Source organism: Hyaena hyaena, unplaced genomic scaffold, assembly GCF_003009895.1.
Source record: "Hyaena hyaena isolate Hyena2069 unplaced genomic scaffold, ASM300989v1 scaffold_26, whole genome shotgun sequence".
Classification (NCBI taxonomy): domain Eukaryota; kingdom Metazoa; phylum Chordata; class Mammalia; order Carnivora; family Hyaenidae; genus Hyaena; species Hyaena hyaena.
Window position 1 is genome coordinate 4,242,500 of NW_024080658.1, and position 10,894 is coordinate 4,253,393.

Below are 10,894 nucleotides of genomic sequence, written 5' to 3' on the forward strand. Positions count from 1 at the left end.
ACTCCCTAGATCTCCTAAGTTTTTAAATAAACTTCCCTGACCTCTCCCACTCCTGGTCCAGTTTAGATAATATGTAAATATAGGTATTATACAGAACCTATATGAATACTACCACATATGTCATAACCGTTTGCTGGCTCATCTCCCTTCCCCATCAGAATCTACGTTCCTTGAGTCTTGCGTCTTTTTCTGTGGTCCTTGCACTGTGCCTTGGCACAAAGGAGAAGTATCAGAAATTACTCTTTTTCATGCATTAAAATGACAACCATACACTGCTGCCAAATTACCAACCTGGTAATATATCAAATAATCCTCCAAAGAACAGTACGTCAGTTTCCCTTCCAACGAACTGAAACCAGATCGTTGCAGGGCAGTGTTATACAAGAAAAGCAGTGCCTTTAGACATGGCTGTGGCTGTACTATTTCCTACCTGCTGATTAAATGTGTCAGGAGCAACGTGAGATTTTTATGACTTCAGTTGATCTTTAACTTTTAATTCTTTGAAAATGAATCAACTACTGGCTAAACATCATAAACTCAAACTACTCCCAGGCTACTGATGCTCATAAAATGTCATGACCTGAATGGCATGATTAGAGCAGGCATCAATAAGGACAGTTTTGTGAAGGTTCAGGGAGAATAAAAGCTATGATGGGGTAAAATCTACGTGAATGTCTTGAAATCACTGTAGAATGAGAAGGTTAAAATGGAGGTGGGGAAGGGGCGCCTGGGTGGCTTAGTCGGTTAACCGTCCGACTTTCACTTAGGTCATGATCTCACGGCTCGTGGGTTCGAGCCCCGCGTCGGGCTCTGTGCTGACTGCCAGCTCAAAGCCTGGAGGCTGTTTCGGTCTGTGACTCCCCCTCTCTCTGACCCTCCCCTGCTCACGCTGTCTCTCTCTCTCTCTCTCTCTCTCTCCTAGAAATAAATTTAAAAAATATATATATATATTTAAAAAATGGAGGTGGGGAAAAGGAAGATTACTGAAAAGAATTATAACTTTTTTTTTAATATGGAGGAGGCATAGCTTTTATTGGTATAACTAAAGATTGGCCAGCACACACACAAAAAAAATGTCCTTATTTTTAGTTACTGCTCTGTAAGCTCCACTGTTCAACTATCCTAAAGCCAAAAGTCATCATTTCTGGCAGCCTTCATTGAACCTAATTGCCTTATGGTTAATAAGCCAATAAAATGAGTTAACTTATTCAGTTCCTAGACACCTATATTGCAAATAATTTGTCTTCGATGGTATACCAGAAATAGACTAGATTATCTTTTTGTTTTTATTGTTGTTAACTGTTAGAAAGCCTGCAACTCAACATTCAGCCCATTACTTGCAAATACTCAAAGTTTAGTATTTCAAGTACGGATCTTACTGTGGTGTCAACTATTCACCTTGTTTTATTTTTCTTCGTCTCACTTTTTCATCTGTATCTTATTTTCTACCTTAACATTGTATATATTTTTGTAGGTTGACATAAATCATTTTAAAACCAGTTGTTTCTTACCTATTAAAAGAGGACACTCGGGGCGCCTGGGTGGCTTAGTTGGTTAAGCATCCGACTTTCGCTTAGGTCATGATCTCGCAGTTCGTGGGTTCGAGCCCCGCGTCGGGCTCTGTGCTGATTGCCGGCTCAGAGCCTGGAGCCTGTTTCAGTCTGTGACTCCCACTCTCTCTGACCCTCCCCTGCTCTCTCTCTCTCTCTCCCCTAGAAATAAATAAAATATTAAAAAAAAAATTAGAAAAAAAATAAAAGAGGACACTCAACTATGTCTTAAATGAATGAGTAAGAAAAACAACTATACTTCATCTTTTTTTTCTCCCTTTCTTTCCCTTTCTCCCTGCTTTTCCTCCTCTCTTTCTTTCTTTCTCTCTTTCCCTTCCTTCTTTCCTTCCTTCCTTCCTTCTTTTCTTCCTTCTTCCTTTTCTGTATTCTCTACTAAGGACACTGAGGAAATCTTAGGGATATTCAATATTTAAGATAGGAGAGCCATAAAGAGCAGAAGCATAAAACAAGTCACAACAATATGCCGAGTATTAAGATCTACATCCTTTAAGACAAAAATCAAAAAGGAGATTTTCCTAACTTTAAATTTTCTTAAAAGTTGTGGAAATCTGCATTTCCCTCAGTTCCTCAAATATGATTGCTTCAACTTCTGTGGAACTCTTCCAGATTCTACCCTCTGAGTTTCCTAAACAAGTAGACAGAAAATATGAGCACACATAGTCTCAAAATACGTAGCTGATGGTCTTAATGAACATCAAGAGTTGTTCCTGAAATAACTGATATATGACTAAAAGGAATCCTTCACTGTCCCTTACTACTATATCATGTGCCACTATTCTAAAATTGACAAGAATGGAGGGATTTGAAAGAGCAGGTATAAGAGAACTCGAATTATCCTTTGTTGTACAATGGAAGCTTCATGTCTAAAATCAACAAAAGAAAGAACCATACTCACACTATTTAGAAAGCCAAAGAACTGAAAGTGATTTCCTCTGGGGCAGCATGGGTTTGGGATAGGGATACCATTAGGGCACTGACAGTTTTTTTGTAAGACTTTATTATTTTTAGGCATTATTTACATGTCCTACTATAATAAAAGTTAAATTTTAAATTATCCTTAATAGCTACCCTTATTCCTAAAAATAAAGTCTGAAACCCAAAGGAGACCATGAAAGACCTGTCATCTATAGCCACCTCCCACTTACTGCTTCAGCCATGCTGCTTGACCCCTTACCCCTTCCTTCTAAGCTCCAACTCTCCTGGGCTCTTTTCATCTCCTCTAGTAGGTGATAACTTTGCTCACCTCTGAGACATTCCATGAGCAGTTGTTTCTGCCTATAACCATCTGTTCCTCTTCCTTTCCCAGCCTTCTCTTGGCTGTGCTTCTGAAATCTTTTCCCCTCCCATCACATCTGGGTTAAATATGCTTCCTATTTACTCACTCCCTTAGCACGATGAATTTTCCCCTACCACAGCATGTATCATCTTCTATTATATCTTCCTGACTTGTCTGTCCCCTCATCTAGAGTGTAAGCACAGTGAGAAGGAGAGCCCCATCCTTCATGTTTATTGTCCTATATTCAGCACCAGTGAGAGGTTTATTTCAAAGTGGATGCTCAACGCGTACCTAGAATAGTGCCTGATGCCTAGCAGACACAACAATAAATTTGAAAGACAGGAAAAAAGGAAGAAAAGGAGGGAGAGAGAGAAAAAGAGAGAGAGAGACAAAGAATGTTTGGACTTTTAGAGTCATGTTGTTAATTGAACTTAAGGCAAAATAATAAGGTATAGAGAATTTAAATTTAGTATCTTTTTTTTCTATTCCCTTCCCTTCTTTAATTGTTCACTATAGACACTCTGAAACCCAGTGTTTTCACAGCACCACCTAAGCTAATTCACACTAAAGGATGGTGACAACATTGTGTTGAGGATGATTCTAAAATCACTAGTTGTAGACAATAATGCTTAACCCAAAGAATCTTAAAAATCATTTTGATCTCAATTCCTCACTCTACAAATGCAGAAATTGAAGCCCAGAGACATCAATGAGTCACCAGATATCACACAGCAAGTTCAGCTCTGAACTGACCCGTAGCTGGGTCTTCTGACTCCCACATCACACTTTTTCCAGGAGGTAACACTGCCCACATAGGGAGGGTGACCTCATGGAAAGCAGGCTGAGGGTGAATTTTCCAAAATCAGCCAGGCAAGCTTTCTTGCTATGCCCCAAATTTCAACAGCATCAATCAATACCTACCGAAGAGGGTGGTTGTGGGTTGAATAAACTCTTGGCCAGGGCAGCAACCAGTAGACTGTAAACTGCAGAGCACTTGATTAGCTAGAAGGCTTGGGATAAACTGGAAACCATAATGTCAGTGCAAGAGCTGGTAGACTCCAAAGGGCATTGGTCATGGTCTCAGCAACCTGACAATCCCACCTCGAAATCCTGAGAAATCTCTTTGCATGACAATTCCTAACTGAATCCTGTAGAAGTTTAGAGAGACTAGCATCCTCAATACCAATTTAGAAGCAATTTTTGTAGACTAGATTTGAGGCTGTTTTTTGAAAGTTTGCTACACTTCCCTGATATAAAAATTGAAGTGCTGATGAACAGTTTACTGTGTTTTGCTGCCAGTTCATTCCTGAGACACTTTAAGAAATTATTACATCCCCGCTTCTTTCAATGGCAGAAAACGAAAATGGCTTCTCTGACAGAATTAAATAGGTAGTAGGTTTCATAGACATTTGGATTTCCTTAACGGAGTTAAAAATTTTTTAGAGTTTATATGAGCAAAAATCGATTTGAATCGGGCAGAATCCAATCTAGCAAATAGAAAGGAGCTCCGAGGGGCTATATAAAATGAAAGACTTTTAAAGGCAGAAGGCAATGTGAACAAGGAAATTATACTGGGCAAAAAAAGCAGGTTGGTTATTGCAAAATCACTTTCTTTTTGGGATTGGCAGGAATCTATCAGGCTGATTACCTAATAGGGCTGATCAAGCGATTTCTGACTCACTGGTTTAAGATTCCATTTCTGGGAGAGCTGAAACCATAAGTCTGAGTTTGGTGACTTTGGGCTTAGTATAGTTTTGGGCTTCTTGTCTTGGATTTTTTCTTTGTTTGTTTTTGTTTTTGTCCTTTTATGAGAGTGAGAGAGTGCACGTAGGGGAGGGGCTGAGAGAGAGGAGGGAGAGAATCCCAAGCAGGCCCTACTCAGAGCTCAAAGCAAAGCCAGCTGCAGGGCTCAGTCTCACAAAGTGAGATCATGACCCGGGACAAAATCAAGTCGGACACTTAACTGACTGAGCCACCCAGGGGCTGTGTTGTCTTGTTTTTAACAAGTGTGAGAATGAGGAAATGTTTTCAACAGTCAGAACATTTATTGTGGAATTCTAACGTCTCCACAGGGTTCCACAGGCATGTTACTCTCAGACAAGCCTCCCACCATATACTCTAATTGGTCTCCTATTTCATAAGATAGGTTTTCACTAAAGGCATGTGAGAGACACTTAAGCATACAGATGATGTTTCTGGAGTCCTTTGCCCATAGTTTCTAGTGATATCCACGGTTGCAATCAAACCAACACATCATCCTGAACTTTATCCCAGGAGATTGTTAGTGTGTCAGTTAGGATGGTCCAGGTGCAAGAAACTGAATGTCCAAATGAAAGGGGCTTAAACCATTGAATCCTATCATTGCTGCTGCCTCACAGGTCAAGACTAACCATAGGTAGACAATCTGAGGATTGGCTCCGCAGTTCAATGGTGCCATCAGAGAGAGACACAGCTTCTCTTCATCTTCCTATCTTCCTATCCTCAAAGTGTCCATATACATCCCACATTAGTCACAGGGTGGCTGCAGCAGGTGCAAGTTTTACAACCTCATGTGACAGTGTTCCTAAGCAAGACAGGAAGAAGGAGGAAGAGAACTTAACTCCTGTCTTTCCTTTTGTAAGAAAAACACATTTTTCAGAAAATCCCCAACAAACTTGCCCCTTATGTCTTATTGAACAAAACTGGATTCTATTTCCACCCTGACCCGCCAGGGGGTCTGTGAAAAGTGAAGCTGGCATTCTCATTCTCTGTCTTGAAGGTGGGCTCTTCCAATAGGCAGGAAGGATGAGCAAAACTTTTGTTGGGTAGGCTGTTATAATAATAGACACTACTTGAGAGTATTCTAATACTTCATGTGTATTAGTCCATCAGGTCTTCACAACAAGCCCATGGGGATAGGTGTAATTATTACCATTTTACAGAGAAGCAAACAACTCGGAGATAGTAACAGAGCAGCAAACAACTCGGAGATAGTAACAGAGCAAAGCAGTGAAGCCCAGATTCGAACTCCATCGTCTGACTCCAGAGGCTGCTCTCTGAACTACACATAACACTGCTCTCAACCTGCAGTGTCTGCCACAGCAGGCAATCTACCAGGCTGCTTCTAAAATCTAACACATAAAAGGTCTGAGCAGTGCCTGTCTCCTCTGAAGTGCAAATGTGACATTTCCCCCGGCTGCAGTCATGTATGGGTGAGAAGAGCAAAGAGGCTTCCCAGAGTGACAAGAATTGGTTTCTGTCATCATCAAGGCTGCAATAGCAGGGCTGTGATCAGGGCAAGGGCTGGGGCCAGGAGAGTCCACTTCATGGCCAGGGACACTGATCGAGTCAGTGACCCCCCTTTCCTACCACAGGTATCAGAAAGCCTGGGTGAGTGAAGGCGAGTGATTGAAGAGTCCAGTTCGCACAGGCAGGATTAGACTAGAATAGTTTCGATAAGTTCGAGGAATGTTTTTCAAGCCACCTCCACTCATTAATTTTCTAATGTGACGAATGAGGCCCATACAGAGCAGAGTTATTTGTCTAAGAGCACCCAGCTAGTTTATGTAGAATGTGAGACACAAAATGAGGGCTTTTTTTCCAGGCAGACACAGACAACTTGGAGGCACGTCCTCAATGAAGCTTCCTTTGTTGCAAAAAAAATCCCTATACTCATACATGCTCTTGTTACAATCTCTGTTATACATGCCTAGAATCATTGCGAGGATTAACCCACATGTATTAAGCTAATACGCGTGCAGCTCTTGGCAGAGGGCCTGGCACAGCAGTGGTGGCTCCTATCACTGCTGGTTTCATTATTAGAATCCACGCTTCCTCCTACACAGGAGGTGCCGGCAGGGAAAGACGGCGGCGCCCTTACTCAGGAAGAGGCGGAGTCTCCTGACCCTCAGCTTCATCAGAGCCAGGATCAGGAAGCAGCTAGAAGGTTGCAGCCCTCTGAGAAGTAGAGCCTGTCTCAGAGTTCTACTGCCCAGCACTTGGCTCAGGCGAAAGAAGAGGCTGCCAGACCCAGAGGGAGACAGGGTGGCCAAGGTTCCACTCTAAGCCTATGCGTATCTCTAATCCTCCCCTAATCCGCGTTAATCACGTGAGCAAGAGGCAACAGAAATGGCGAGGGTGGTGTCTGCTTTCCCGAGAGCACGAGAGAGAAAGCAGCTGGCACTGGAGGGCCTCGTTCCAGGCTCAGGGCCTGGAGGGACTCCGGCGTTGATTGCAGTGGTAAATAAACAGAGCTGATGGCTGCACCGGGGGCCTGGACCCTGCCAGGGAAGGGGCTGGGGGTGATGGGATTCTTGTAATTACCCTTGGGGTAGGCTCAGCCATCATGGGTTTACTGTGATCTGTCCCCAGATGGGAGCTCCAGAAACACCTGTTACAGCAGACGTCATTTGGCTAGCCAAGCGAACCGTGGATTCATCCAGGCCACCTGTAAAGGGATTTAATGTCTAACAACCTGTGCGATGCTCCTAATTGTCATAATTAGTTTGGCACCTCTTCACTGGTAGGTGCTTAAGTATCATATTGTACTGGGAAAGCCCATTTTCTGCTAACATGGTTTCTCCCTCCATAATTAAAGCTGGAAGAAATTGTGTCATTTGAAAAAACGTAAGACCACATTTTCCTCACTAAATTGCTGTTGTTGTTTTAAGTTTCTCTTCTTCTGGCCCTCTCTCTTCACTACTGGTATGAACACCTTACTTTCTTTGGCTTATCCACTTACCGCTTCCTTGTTGCATAATTTAGGCTATAATTATTTTCTCATTTTCCCCTCCAGCTGGCAGTAGTTTGGTCCCTTCCACCTCCTATTTCCTTAAAATGTCACACTGTTGCCCGAGCTTATTTAAACACTCTGGAAAGCCAGGAAATGTAACAGTTGCAGGCACATCCCCACATCCCTCGGAAAAGTGTCCCTGCTGTCTTTCCATGTGCCACAGCGGACAGGACCAGAATCCAGCAAGCCAACAACAAACAGCTGAGTGCCACTGTAAAGAAAAAATATGAAAACAATCTGGCTTCTGCTACTTTTAAACAAACAAAAACCAAGTGATGTCATATGAGAGAATTCACTTTATGGGGGGAAACAAAGGAAAAAAACATGGAATAACGGTAGTGTCCCACATATCAGACTGTCACTGGATCGCCATATGGACAGAGAGTATCACAGTTCAGGCCCACTGGTTAGGGCTCCCCCAAACCAGAGGCTTTCGAAACAAACTTTCTTATTCCATTTCTGCATCTGTCACTCCTAAAAGACACAGCATCCAAAGCTTATCACTAGAAGGCTGAGGGACGGGGGAAGAGGGAAGGGGAAGTAGCGACCAAAAACTTTACAATAAAGTGATCAGCACTTTATGTCTGAAAAGGTGGAAAACAGGGATCCGTTTTGTAGAAGCTCTTCTTTGGGGCACCTGGGCGGCTCAGTCAGTTAAATGTCCAAGTTCAGTGCAGGTCATGATCTCTCAGTTAGTGAGTATAAGCCCTGCATCGGGCTCTGTGCTGACAGCTCAGACTCTGGAGCCTGCTTTGGATTCTGTGTCTCCCTCTCTCTGCCCCTCCCCTATTCATACCCTGTCTGTCTCTGCCTCTCTCTCTCTCTCTCAAAATTAAACAGACATTAAAGAAGTTCTTTAAGTTTCTTTTGATTCCCAATAGAGTACATTATCAGTATAATTGAATTATTCACATGAAAACTAATCGGTATCGGCTTCTCTGTATTCTATAAGAAACTGAGCTCATAACTTATAGGTGGATTAGGAGGAACTTAACAGAGGACCATGGGGGATAAGAAGGGGAAAAATAGCTGGGGACAGGGAGGGAGGCAAACCATGAGAGACTCTTGAATGCTGAGAACAAACTGAGGGCTGATGGGGGTGGGGGAGAAGTGAAAGGGGATGATGGGCACAGAGGAGGGCACTTGTTGGGATGAGCACTGGGTGTTATATGGAAACCAACTAGACAGTAAACTATTTAAGGAAAAAAAAGAAACTGAGCTCATAAAATAGGTCATCGTGAATATTTTCTAAAAACGAAATCACAATTTATTAATATTAACCTTAAAATGTACTTGAGAATGACTGCTCAAACATTTTTTAAATTAGAATATTTTTCAAAGAACAGATCAGAAGGCATTCCATTAACTCTTTCCCCAGGATTTCTATAACTTTGAGGGAGAAATATATAGAGTATCTATTTTATAAATATGATTTAAGCAATCGGTCTGTATATTTATCAGCCAAGAGCTCATATGCAGAATTTCTCAAGAAATCCAGAGATCAGATACCCACTGCTTGTTGACAGTGTCCTGTAGGTTGAACATAGTAATACCTCAGTTTTACAGAGGAAAGAAATAAAGTACCAAAAGGCTTGAATAATTTACTCCTAGTGGGAAAAAAAAGTTAAGGACAGATGAAACGTGGTCCAGATAATCCTCAAATCCTCACACACATAAAACAACTTGTGTTTAAGAGAAACACCACGTGCATTCTGTTCTCCTTTCCTTTCAACAACTAATTTTTATTAATTAAATACTAAAATTATATGTCTTATAAATGAATTTTTATTTTTACAGATAATGACCACTATGAATATACTTAGATCTGCAACTATTTTTTATTAACTTTATTTTTTGCATTGTAGAGGCAGTACTTTTAGGGATAAGATAGATATTCTATTTCAACATGAGTCCTCTTAACTCCTAAAACTTTAACAAAGGAATTGTGTTAGTAATCTTTGGGGCGCAAGACATAAAAATCCAACTCATCTGACTTAGGCAAAAGGAGATTTTATTAGTACATCATAGTATTTTCATGTAGCCCAATGATATCAAGGGCTGGGATTTTACACAGCTCAACCACAGGGACAAGGGACATTAGCTCTTTCCCTCACTTTTGTGCACTCTGGTTTGGCTTCAGCCTCCTTCACTAGAGCTGGCACTTTCTCACATGGTAGTCACCAGCAGCCTCCAAGCCCCCCACCCATGGCCTCTTCCACCAGGCAATACTTCTTTTGTTCTACTTCAAAGGCTCCTACGATAAGCTGATCAAGCTGCCTTGATCTGGGTGACTCTATCCAGGGAGGTGGGGCCTCTGTATTGGCAGACCTCTACCCTAAGGGCATGGTTAGAATCTAGGTGAACATAATCCTCAAATAAAAAGGAGGGGGGGATGGGGCGCCTGGGTGGCTCAGTCGTTAAGTGTCCTGCTTCGGCTCAGGTCATGATCTCACGGTTCGTGGGTTCAAGCCCCGCGTGGGGCTCAGAGCCTGGAGCCTGTTTCAGATTCTGTGTCTCCATCTCTCTCTGCCCCTCCTCTGCTTGCGCTGTCTCTCTCCTTCAGAAATAAATAAAAAACATTTTTTAAAATTTAAAAAAAGGGGGGGAGGGGAAGATACCAAAAGCTAACTGGACAGACAAACCAAGAATAAGTAAAATGAAAACTTGCACGGATTCTAAAAGTTCAGGTAATGGCAGAAAGTTGAGGTGGCAGGAGACAGAATTCTAGAAATTGGCCTTAGGCATTCTTCAATATATTTTTTTCAGTTCTATTTCCCAGTCAAAACTATGAATATATAACTTTTAAATTTAATAACACACCGTTTTCTCTCTCCTTTCTCTTAAATGCTTCCTGTCACCTACCCGAGGCTTCTAAGTTTAAGGTCTACAAATCGCTCCTAAGGTCTTATGCAAAGCATCCATAATGCTACTGTCAGAATTGTTTTGGAGTTGTCTGTGTTACTTTTAGGTTTCAGATCTTTAAGTGTGCATTTTCTTCTTCTGGGTTCACAACGTTCTCCTCAGAACTTTGAGCTTCAGATGCAATTTCTAGTTCATACTCCTTTGTCAACTGCAGCATTTTCATGTTTAAATCCAGGAAAGTTCTGTCCAGCTTGTGGTTTTGGAAATGCATTTCCAGACAAAAGACAGAAACAGAATAAGGATTTTTATTAGCCTGAGATAACGGATCAAATGAAACTGCTCTCTGCACAGGAAAAATAAGGACTCCGTAGGAAAGGAAAATAAGATATCAAGAAAGATGTATTTCTCATCTTA